The 12,544-nt window shown below is 34.4% G+C and overlaps 1 non-coding gene across 1 annotated transcript; it reads right to left on the bottom strand.

The window, feature by feature from the left end:
* Positions 1-10,905: 10,905 nt before the first annotated feature.
* Positions 10,906-11,012, bottom strand: LOC131172341 (small nucleolar RNA R71). The gene has a single exon (XR_009142823.1). It is a non-coding gene; the product is annotated as a small nucleolar RNA R71 (small nucleolar RNA).
* Positions 11,013-12,544: the final 1,532 nt, after the last annotated feature.

Raw genomic sequence — 12,544 nt, 5'->3', positions numbered from 1 at the left:
AGCACCCCAAGGTGAAGTGCTCGAACGTATGAAACCCTTGTCCAAAAGCTCCTGTAGTTGCTCCTTTAGCTCTTTCAATTCTGCTGGTGCCATCCTGTAAGGTGGCATTGATATGGGGTTTGTACCCGGCACAACATCAATGCAGAACTCTATTTCCCTTCCTAGTGGCAACCCTAGAAGCTCCTCAGGGAAGAGATCCATGAATTCTCTGATAATAGGAACATTTTCCATGTTGACACCTTCTACAGATGTATCTGTCACCAATGCCAAATACCCTTGACGTCCATGCCTCAACATTTTTCTAGCACTAATTGCTGACACCAAATTATATGGAGCCATACTCCTGTCACCATCAAAGCTAAACTCTTCCACACCAGGTATGTGGAAATACACCTTTTTGTTCCTGCAGTCTAAAGTGGCATAATGAGTTGCCAACCAATCCATTCCCAAAATTATATCGAAATCCATTACTGGTAGAGGAACCAAGTCTGCTGGGAGGATCTTTTCGTCCACTACTATTGGGCTACCCGGAAAAACCATATCTACATCTATGTTGTCACTAAGCGGGGTACCTACAGATAAAGGGCATTCTAAAGTTGTAGGGTTCCTACCCAATCTCATGGCAAAAACTGGGGAGACAAATGAGTGCGTAGCACCCGGATCTATCAAAACACGAGCCTCATAGGAACAGACTGGAAAAATACCTGCCACAACTGCATTGGAAGCCTGAGCATCCTGGTCGGTTAGGGTGAAAACCCGAGCTTGACCCCTACCCTGCATTGTAGAACCTTGATATTAACTTCTACCTCCTGATCTGCCTCCAAATCCATGTCCTCCTTGTCCTCGGCCCTGTTGGCCACTGAACTGACTGCCTGCCATGCTGGAAGCACCAGGATACAACTGACAAGGAACATTTATAACAAAACCCTGTGACCCCATCTGTGGCTCACTGAACACTGGACATTCTCTAGCAAAGTGACCCTGCTAGCCACATCGAAAACATACTCTTGAACCTATCATACAAGGTCCTGAATGTCCTCTTCCACACTGTGTGCAAGGTGCAAGGAGGATCCTGAACCAGACCCAGAACTGCTGTATCCTGAACTATGACTACTGCTGGATCCGTACCCTGGTCTGAATCCTCGAGACTTGTGCTAAAACCACCCTTCTTGTTTTTACTTCTTCCTCTGTAATGACTTTAGCCTCCGCTATCCGTAGTACCCATGTGGGGAACACCTGAAGAACCCTCTGCTCTATTTTTCTTTGCCCTTTCGTTGTCATCTCCTGTATAGATAATCTCAATCTGTCGGGCTCGATCAACTACCATATCAAAAGACTGATCCGACATCATGGCCAGGTTTGCATACCTCCTGTCCAGCCCCTTTAGGAACCTTTTTACCTTCATACTTTCTATAGCCACTGATGTAAGGGCATACCTGCTCAGTTCCAGAAATTCTGTAGCATATTCATATACAGACCTGCTATTCTGCCTTAAGGCCTCAAAGGCCCACTGCTTTTGATCCCTGAAACTTTTTGGCACAAACCTGTTGATAAACAGTTCCACAAACTGGGTCCATGACAGGTAATATGTAGTCATTCATCCATTGTCTAGGCATAGGCCCCATGACATGCTGCACACACTCTATAAGTCTCCTATCAGTCAACTGCAACTCCATCCCTGCCTATTTGCAGGAATCCAAAAACTGATAAGCATCATCTGACACATCATAAGTACCAGGCACCAACTTCTTGAAATTAATTATTTGTTTATAAGGTTCCCCTCTTGGTGCAGTGGACTGCTACTGTTGGGGAGGGTGGACCATATACTGTGCCATCATATTGATGGTTCTCTGTAAACCAGCTAGAGTAGCTGTCATTGGGTCCATGGGACCCGGGCCCACAAAAGATTGTTCCTGAACTGGTGGTTGCTGCTCCTCTACTTAAACAGCTTTAGGCCTCCTACCCCGCCTCCTCAGGGCAGGTGCCTCATCCTGTGCCAACACCTCGTCAGGCACATCTCGTTCTGGTGCAGTGGCAGCTCTCCTGCTTCTACGTATTTTCTTGAAATTCAATAGCATTAGCCCACAAAATTTCAAAACGGCATGTTACACAACTCTATAGACTCATATTTACACACAATTAAAGCAGAAACTAGAAGCAAATATGACAATGCAAGACGAATGTGGACCCTATTTTCCACATGTGACTCCTATTAGACTCTTTCCAACACTTTAGACAAATTTTTCTTATGAATCTGGAGCCTAAGCTCTGATACCACATTTGTCATGACCCAACCTATGGGCCAGACCAGCACTAGGACCTGGGCCAGCCTAAAGCCCCCGAGGCCCGTAGTAAGCCTAACTATTCCTCAACACAACTCTAAGGCCCATTTGGGCCCAATTTCAAGAAGTCAACCGAACAGAGTCTGGCCATAAAATGGACTATACAACGGGGAGTTTTTGACTCACCCGACCTGTAAACACAATATATAATCATCTGGGGAGCTCAGCTCACCCTCCATATAATCATGATGCCATAAAAATAAATGGGAGCTCGGCTCCCTCATCCAGTCCAACATACATGCATTTAATAAGTTTACAGGTCCAACATGGCAATTATATTACAGACCCAAATCAAATAAATATTTCTAACACATGCGGAATTCTAGGAGTTAACAGAATTATACAAACATTACAGACATTAATAGACGATATGCAAGGGAGAGAGGCAGGTTAGAACTCAACAAGAAATCTCCTGTATCCTGGAAAAATAAGGTGAACAGGAGTGAGCGTTCGACTCAGAGAGTAAAATATCAATTTTAACCATAATCTCTATAGCTATCTAAAGCTAATGCACCCTGTGGAGTGAAATGCAACATCGTCAATATTTTCACATCATAACAGCAAAAAGGCAATTTGGAGCACTCACACACCCGATAACGTCAAACAATACATATACGGGAGCTGATCCCCTATACAGCCCTCTTAATCCAACCTCTGCCAGTGAAGATCTCAAGCCAGACTTTCGCTTAATAAACCAAATACGGGGTCCCAGTGAATCTCTCAAGCCGTGTCTACCCTGAAGGACTAGGTCCTAGCAAGTATCCCTCAAGCCGTGTCTACTCGTCCTGTCCATATCCAACACCATACCACACGCACGCCAACGCACGCACACTGCTCCAAATTACCACAAACAACACCCATGGCAATTCATCAATTAAGAATGCAATATAAAACATGCCTAGTGTTTAACTACATAGATATATACATATAAGTGATGCATGAGCATGCCTGAACATATAATAATATTGAAATTATAATTAAAACTAATATTTTACTCACAAACTCAACCGAAGTTACTGTGACGGCTGGGCGGAGGAGAAAGGCTGTCCCGGCTCACCTAAAATTTTTATTAAAATTATTTAATACCTTTGACTCATTACAAACTAATGAAAAACCAAAGATGTCCTAAGTCGTGCCGAAAATTCGACAGAGTCTCCCCTATACGTAGGACCTACCCAACCTGCAAAAGGTCTTAAAACGCACTTCTATATCCACAAACCATACAATCATAATTCAATCACATCACACAGCCCTTCCTGGGCCCATCCAAACAATCATTAATCACAATATGTAAAATTATAGTTTAGTCCTTATAATTAATCCTTTTTCAAAAACTACTCAAATGAGCTCTAAAAATTCTAAAACTTTGCCTCGCGGTCCTTAGAAATATTACTAAACTAATGTAAAAGGAATTATAATTTTCTAAGCTACCACGAATATTTTATGGATTTTTAATCCCATTCAAGCACTAGATAATTAAGAAAAAGTAAGGTTCGGGTTTATCTATACTGATTTCGACCCTGGGGACGCGCTCGGGACATCTAACAACGGCGGGATAGCCAAAATCTCGACCCAATTCCAAGACTTTTTCGGTAGTCTGTCTGTCTGGCTCGATATTTACAAACCCGAGCAACCGTTGAATTTCCTCGAATTGAAGGTACCTACACGAAGCCTATAACACGGGGGTTAGTATATAATTTTTACGAAATTTTCTAAGCTCATTTAGTACTCGAAAAAACACTACGAAGTTTCGTAGGACCCACCGAAAAATAGTATCAGAAAATTTTGAAATTTATATTGCCACGAAGCTCTCGACGAGTGGAGCTCTCAGGTACTCTCAGTTTTCTCGTGGATTTCACGGTTTACGAGAAATCTAGCTCAAAAGTCAAAATGGGCTAAAACTTCCCGGACAAAAATTAGGCAAACCGCTTTATGGATTTTGGTGTTCTTTGTGTCTATGAAAAGTTCTCGAGGTGTAGAAGAGTTTTGACATAAGACCCAGTCCGATCAGTGACTGGATCGACCGGATTTTGGCCGGAAAGGTGAAGCATCGCGTGCGCATAGGGGGGAACTTCGCGCATAGTTTTCGGCCAACAAGAGTGTCGGCCGGCGGCGAGGAGGTGCTGGGGTGGCGCACCGGCGAGGTGGGGAGGCTGTGGTGGCGGCGGCGTGACGAGGGAAGGTGAGAGGAGAGAGAAAACGGGAGAGAGAGAGAGAGAGGAGACGTCAGGCGCTCGCGAGAGGAGGAAGAAGAAAAGGAAAAGGCCGGTCCGATTCGATCGGTCTGATCCAGTCCGGTTCAATTCGGTCGGTCCGCTTCAGGATATAAAATTTAAAATTTTTACTATATCTTGGGACTGAAAACGAGGCAAAAAAATTTTGAAAAAATTCTAGAAAACTCAGAAAAATTCGTAGAGTCCAAATACATTTTTAGTTTTGCCACGTGGTTTTTAAATTAATTTTTAAAAATCATCAAAGTTTTATATTTTCGTAAAATCGAACCTGATTTCTAAAATCAGAAAAAATTTCAAATAATTTCCTAAAATTTAAATAAAATAAAATATTAATATTTACCCACCAAATAGTAAATTTAAAAATTAGGAGTGTTACAATTTCAAGCAATTTCCACAACAATTTCTATATAATCAACTCAAATTCAATGAATTAATAAATAATTAAACTTGAATCTTAACTTACCTTACTTGGCCCAATTTCTATCTTCACAAATCACCCAAATTTCTTGAGTTCCTTGCTTATCTACGGCTAATTCAAGGTTTTAATTTGATTTGCTATGGGAATCATGGATGAAATCAAAGATTTTGGAGTTTGATTTGATCAACAATGGAGGTAGAGAGAGAGGGAGGAAGACGACAACCAAGGGAGGAAGATGAATGAATTTTTTTTTTCCCTTAATATTTAATTCATTAATGGCATTTTGGTAATTATGTGGGTGGCAAAGTTGTAAATAAGTAGTCTTCCATAATCATTAGAATTTGACTTCGGATAATTATGTTTAATTTTTATAATCACAATTAATTATACAAATCTAATTTTCATTAATTTAATTTGTCTCACTTTTGGTCAATTTTGGACTCTTAAAATTAATTGACAAAATTTTACTCTTACCGAGTTTTTATTCATCTTTCATATAATACTTGATAAGTCCTTAGCATTTGTTTTTTCACCTTAGGTTTTGATTTACTTATTTGTGCTTATTTCCTTTTCATTTATTTGATTTATTAATTCCCAATAATTTCTTAATTAATCCTTAATTAAGGATTTTATAGAGTTCCACATGAATTTAGAGTGGCAACTGAACTCACAGTCACTTCCCGGATAGGTCACCCATCCCCGGGAACTTAAGCTCATTTAACCGATTTATACTCTTTTTTTTTTATTTTCCTTGAACCTTATTTAATTTTTATTAATTTAATTTATGGTTTCTCTCTGTGATTTAAGTGTGGTTCCAGACGTTCTAACCGTCCGAACAAACATTAATCATCGGAACAGAAGAATGTACGAAACTACCTAATGTGAGAGTATTACATATTATAATAATTAAAATATAATGATAGTAAAACTGATAAGAAAAAATAGTTAAAAATATGATAATTATAATATAACAATTGAAAAATAATAATTATAGAAATAGTTAAAATTTAGAATTTAAAATTATACCTTACAAAATATATTGTTGATAATAAATTTTATTTTTATGTTATGATTATTTGAGGATAATAATTAAAAAATAATAGTATGCAACTTTTAGACACATTAATTAAATTCAAATTAACATGTAATTAAAACAAATAATTAAATTTTGAAGAGACTGACAACTATAGGTGAAGAAAATAAGAACCAACCTCAAATCATTGGTGTTGCCTCTGCTTCCTTTCTTGTCTTCCTGTTGTTAATTGATGTACTACTATGGGCCCAAACGATGGATTCATTACAATTAGATTGCAAAAGATGAAATTGGATCCAAATAATTGGCTTGCTAATGCTTGAGTCCAGATATGCTCAGGCTTTAAGATATTAAGGTTGCTTTTTTTGACATCCTATAATATTTTGTTAATTGAATTGTGCCAAAAATAATGCAAACACACAAAACATAAAATATGAAAGCATATAGTATAATTTAGGAGATTTTATCTCTATTATTAGTTAATTGTCATCATAAATAAATTTCAATCATCTTTAGAAGATACAAATTTCTGACGACAAAATAATGAATGCAAGTCATCTCCCTACATTATTTACACTTATTGTCTTATTTTTAACTCCTCCAACATAACTTACTCTTTTAAATAAATAAATAAAAGAACCAAAAAATTAAGTAATTTTAAATTGCTTAAGTGATAATAGTAAAATTCTATATTTTTTGACTTAAAAGAGAAACACATGTTTTTATTGGCTTTAGCTTCAAATCCGTACTTTCAGGAGATAGAAGCTTTGATGAGATATAAGACACCAATAACCTGTGAAAAAATACTCCATGGGCCTTATCACTACATATGATTGTTCTTCTATTATCATTGATCTGCAAGTTTGGACCTGCACAATTATAAAATCTTTTGCATATTCAAATAATCATTAGATTAAAGCATTCAATTTCAATATTACAAGTTAAAGAATCATAATGAATTAGCAATATTTTTAAGTTAAAGAATCACAATAAATAAAAATTAATATTATAATATTTAAAATAGCCAAGTAAATCACGAAACTTCCTTAAAAAAAAGGGTCGAATCACTAAACTTGATAAATTAAAGCATTTTCCTACATATAGGACTTTGCAAGTGGAATATTAGTATAAATATTGATTTATTAGCTTTGTTACAGTTGAAAATTATTATGCCTACCATGGTTTAAAATTTTTCTAACATAAGATTTAGAGTTCAAATAAACTTGGGATTCAAGAATTGGATTCATATAAGACTTTACAAATTTAATATTACATGACATTATCTGTAAAATAAAAAAATTAATATAATATCTTTTTAAAAAAGTATAATAGTCCTTTATTGTATTATAATAAATTAATATGGGTATTTTTGTCAAACCCAATGTTGTCTCTCCGTCACACATTTATATATGTTATAGATATAGAATAATTATAAAGAATATTAAATTTTACAAATTTTTTTAAATTTATAAAATTTAGCTTAAACTATTAGATGGATAACAATTTTATCCTATTTAATAGGTTAGAATTGAAACATATTTATAAATCTACAAAGCTAGCATACTAAATAAAAAAAATGATTTCTATTATTTTTCAATACTGCTAATAATAAATATTATTTTTCTAAAATTTTTTTTTGTAAAAACACTATATATTAGAAAAGATTAATATTATTATAAATACATGTATTTCTACTAATCAAATTGGATATCAATGTTACTGCTATTATATGTTAATAAAACTAAAAAGAATAGGATAGATACTATACAAGAATTTTTTTTGTTTTTTAATTTCCCTACTAATTCTCAGTAAAAATGTGTCATTAAATCAATTAGTAGGGAAACTAAATTTCACCAATAAAGATTAATATTAGTGAGGAAATCAAATTTCACCACTAAAGATGAATATTAGTGGAGAAATCACCTTCCCCACTAAATGGTCTCCTCGTTAGCAGGGAAATTTACTTTCCCCACAAATTGGTATCATCTTTAGAGGGACAAAATTTTACCTCTAAAATATTTGAAATTAGTTGGGAAATGGGCAATCCACTACAAATTGATCTTTTCTCTAGTAGAAAAAAATTTCCCCAGTAAAATATTTGAAATTACTGGAGAAATGGCAATCCCTCACAAATTGATCTCCTCTTTAGTGGGAAAAAATTTCTCCACTAAAATGTTTGAAATTAGTGGAGAAATTGCAATTCTTTGCAAATTGTAAGACATTGTGGCCAATGTTTTATCTGCTTAAATACTTTAATTATTGCACATTAAGTAATTCAAATATTACATTTATATAATAATGGTTTTAATTTTATAAACATATAATAATACATAGCACATGATATAATCCATACAATACAATGGGGTAACTATCTTCCCAAAATTGATATAGCACATAAACAAAAATATAAAGCAACATATTTCATGCAAAACATGGGAGAACATGCTGAGGATCAACCCATAACCATATACATGTGTTACATTCATTTTATATAGGCATTTTAGGGTAGTTTTGTATTCATTTTGCTCTTATATTTTAGTATATTTTATGTTTTTAGCTTTATTTTAGCTTATTTGTTAACTTTAGATACTTTATATTTGATTTTTATAATTTTGTTGTTTTTGATAGGATTTTGTGGCAAATCGAAGATCAATGAGTGCATTAGGAAGTGATTTAAAGAAATTTAGAATTCTTTAAGCATTGAAGAAAGTTGAAGAAATCAAGTTTTGAAAGAGCAAGTTAGCTGAAATTTGCTTGAGACTTTGCTTATGATGTTGCTTAGGGTATGTCATATAAGCTTAACCTTAAGCCTGTTCAAGCTGAAAGTCAAGCACGGCTTAAATCCTACATATTCAAGCTTTTACTCTACAACCTGCCGAGAATTGCTTAAGATCCTACTTAGGGTAAAGCAGCAGTGCTTAAGGTGCTGTACAAGTCAAGCTGGAAGTCAAGCATGAGCAAAAAAGTCTATTTTACTCCAAGTCTGCCGAGATTTGCTGAAGGTCTGCTTAACCTTAAGCAAACAGTGCAACCAGAGGCTGAAATTTGCTAAGAAGCTGCTTAGGGTTAAGCCGTACCCTAAGCAGATTACCAGAACGTGAATAATGCTGCTGACTTGGATAATTTTATACCTAATTTCCTATCCACTTCTTGGCTCCTATTTACTTTTAGGGCAACTTTTTGAGACCATATAAATTTATCATTTCCTAATTTTTGCCATAAGAGGAAATGGGAGAAAACAAAAAGGAAATAAATATAAATACAGAGAGGAGGAGAACACCATTTTTTCTAGAGAGGAGCTGCTGTAACCATCTTTTGGAGCTCTAGAAACCAGAGTTTTGGGTTCTTCTACCTGGGTTTTTCTATTTTCGTCCTCTTATCATGTTCTTCTTTACTTTTCTATCAATCTTTCTTGTAAATACCATTATGAGTGAGTAAACTCTTTAGATTTCAGAGTTGGAATATATGTTTTAGATTAATTTATGGATTTGGACTGGGTATTTCCTTATTTTACATAAATACGAGTTTTGATTCCTTCTTTGTGTGCTTGATTTACTTACCTAATATTGGTACCCATTGGGTATTGTGTTAATCTTTGATTGAAGGACCGAAATGTGAAAGTCATTAATAGATAATCAAGGATTGGAACTTAAAATCAGCTAGATTTAGAAATAAACTAGGATTTTAAGAGGAATTAATGATTGGTTACAAAACTTAATGGGTTTTAAAGTAATCAAATAACATACGAAAGTTGGTTTGGTTATTTTAGAACACACTTTGGTTTGCTTGAAAAAGATATCAAAGAAATTTAGAATCAATTTCCTTCAAACTCTATTTTTCCCTTAAAATTGGAATACCCAAGACAAATCTCAATTAATTTATGCATAAACCCCCAACTCTAGAATCACTTTTAAACATAATTAGACTTTGATTTAAATTACCTTTTATTAATTTAGTTCAATTGCATCTAGATTTAGAATTTATTTTCTTGCTCTTTACCCATTCCAATTAGATTAATCAATTTACTTTGCTCATTTACATTTACCATTTATTCATTAATCATTAATCTAAATAATCGCTTCATTCATAGTTTGGTACTCAAACGATAAATCCTCATGGGAACGATACTTGATTCATCACTCTATTACTTGAGACGACCCGTATACTTGTGGATACGCCCATCAAGTTTTTGGCGCCGTTGCCGGGGATTTGATTTTTGTTTGATATTGAACGATTGTTTGTTTGGTTAATTTGGGCATTTTATTTTATTTTTATTTTCTTTTTACCATTTTACTTTGGGAATTTGTTTATTTTGTTTTTCAGGTACTTTATTTTATGAGAAGGACAAAAAGTGAAGAAATCAATTTATTCTTTGATCCAGAAATAGAAAAGACAGCAAGAGCTTTAAGAGCAGAATCTAAGAGGAGAAAAGCTGAATTTAAAGCTCAACAATAACAAGAAAGAGCACAAGAGCAAGAGCAATTACAAGAAGAAATGGCCAACAACAATAACAACCGCTCTGTGAAGAATTACGCCTATCCTAACATTGGGGATTTCATGCCAAGTATCACAAGACCAAGAGTAGAAGCTAATAATTTTGAATTGAAGCCTGCACAGTGTCAGATGGTACAATAATCACAATTTGGGGGAAGTCCAAGTGAAAGTCCACATGTGCATCTAGCACACTTTCTTGAGATCAATGATATGTTAAAGATAAATGGAGTTTCTAATGATGCAATTCGACTCAGATTATTTCCTTTTTCTTTCAAGGACCGAGCTAGAGAGTGGTTACATTCTTTGCCACTGGGTTCTATCACAACATGGGATGAACTTTCTCAAGCATTTTTAGCTCAATATTTTCCACCAAGCAAGATAGCTAAGCTAAGAAATGAGCTGACTTCTTTCAAATCTAGAGATGATGAGAGCTTATATGAAGCATGGGAGAGGTACAAGGATTTGCAAAGAAGATGTCCACATCATGGGATTCCTAAGTGGATGCTTGTTTAACACTTTTACAATGGAGTTTCACCAGCTATTAGAAGTACAATTGATGCATCTTCTGGAGGTGATCTTATGGAGAAATCTGAAGATGAAGCTTTTTCTGCTCTAGATAAAATTGCTTATAACAACTACCAATGGAGTTGTGAGAGGAATGAGATCAAGAAACCAGCTGGTATGTTTGAGCTTGATGCCATGAATATGATTAATGCTAAGTTTGATGCTTTGACAAGGAAAATAGACAAGCTAAGCATGAAAGTAGATTCTTCAGCTGGAGGTTCTAATAATTCAGTAGAAGTTGGAGCTGCAAATGTCAATTGTGCAGCTGATTTTTCTGCACTTAGTCAAGATTTTTCATGTGAGTAAGTGGATTATGTGGGGAGCTACAATCAAAGACCAGGTGGTAACCCATTTTCTGCAACTTATGATCCAACATGGAGAAACCACGCAAATTTCTCTTGGGGAGGTAGACAAGGACAACACCAAAATTTTCAGCAACCTTCTGGGTATCAACAACATCAGAATTTTCAGCAGAATAGAGGTCCTCCTCCTGGGATTCCTAAACCTCAAAATGCACCCACTCCACCTCTACCACAACAAGCACAACCAGACAAGACAGCTAGATTAGAAGCTATGATTGAGACTCTACTTGTGAGCCATCAAAGTCAATAAGATACGATTTCTTAATTAGCATCTAAAGTAGATCAAATGACAACACACAATAAGATGTTAGAAAATCAAATAGCTCAACAAGCTAGCTCTTCAAATAACAAAGCATTTGGGAAGCTTCCTAGCCAACCAGAAAATTCAAGGGAGCATTGCAAGGCTATTACATTGAGAAGTGGAAAAATATTGGAGAGTGGAGATAAAAAGATTGAAGAGAAAAACAGAGAAAGAGATGAAAAATTATCATATACATGCCATTGATCATTATGGAAGCACAATTTTAATGCATACTCAACTGAAATAATATGATATTAGAATTCATCATATTATGAAAGCATGAAAAAATAGAAATTTGAAATTAAATTATGAGCAACTAAATAAACTATGCATCATCTAAATTATATGAAGTCACTAAATTAAAAATAGGATGCAAATATACATAGAAAATAATTACAAACTTTTAAGAAAATAGTTTAATAAGCTTGATTAAATATAGACCATTGTCTTCTTTTATCTATATTTTGCAATTAAAAAAATGTATATGTTATTTGACAAGTCTATGAAAAAGAAAGCTTGATACAATTGGTCACTAATAACTTATTAATTATATTCATTTGACAAAATGAAAGCATCTATATAAATTTAAAACTAACACAAAAGACATAAAGTGAAAAAAAATCATATTTTATAAAAACATATTTTTATTATATATTTTATTATTTGTAGTAGATAATGTTTACTTAATAATTTCATTTTAAAATATATAATTATTTAAATTTGAAATGTAACATCAATTGAAAGGAATTTATTTAATATAAATATTTTAATTAATTTTAATCATATATCTTAAAAT

Source organism: Hevea brasiliensis, chromosome 13 (genome assembly GCF_030052815.1).
Source record: "Hevea brasiliensis isolate MT/VB/25A 57/8 chromosome 13, ASM3005281v1, whole genome shotgun sequence".
NCBI lineage: Eukaryota > Viridiplantae > Streptophyta > Magnoliopsida > Malpighiales > Euphorbiaceae > Hevea > Hevea brasiliensis.
Note: the sequence above shows the minus strand (reverse complement) of the source record. Positions and strands in the feature narration are given on the sequence as shown.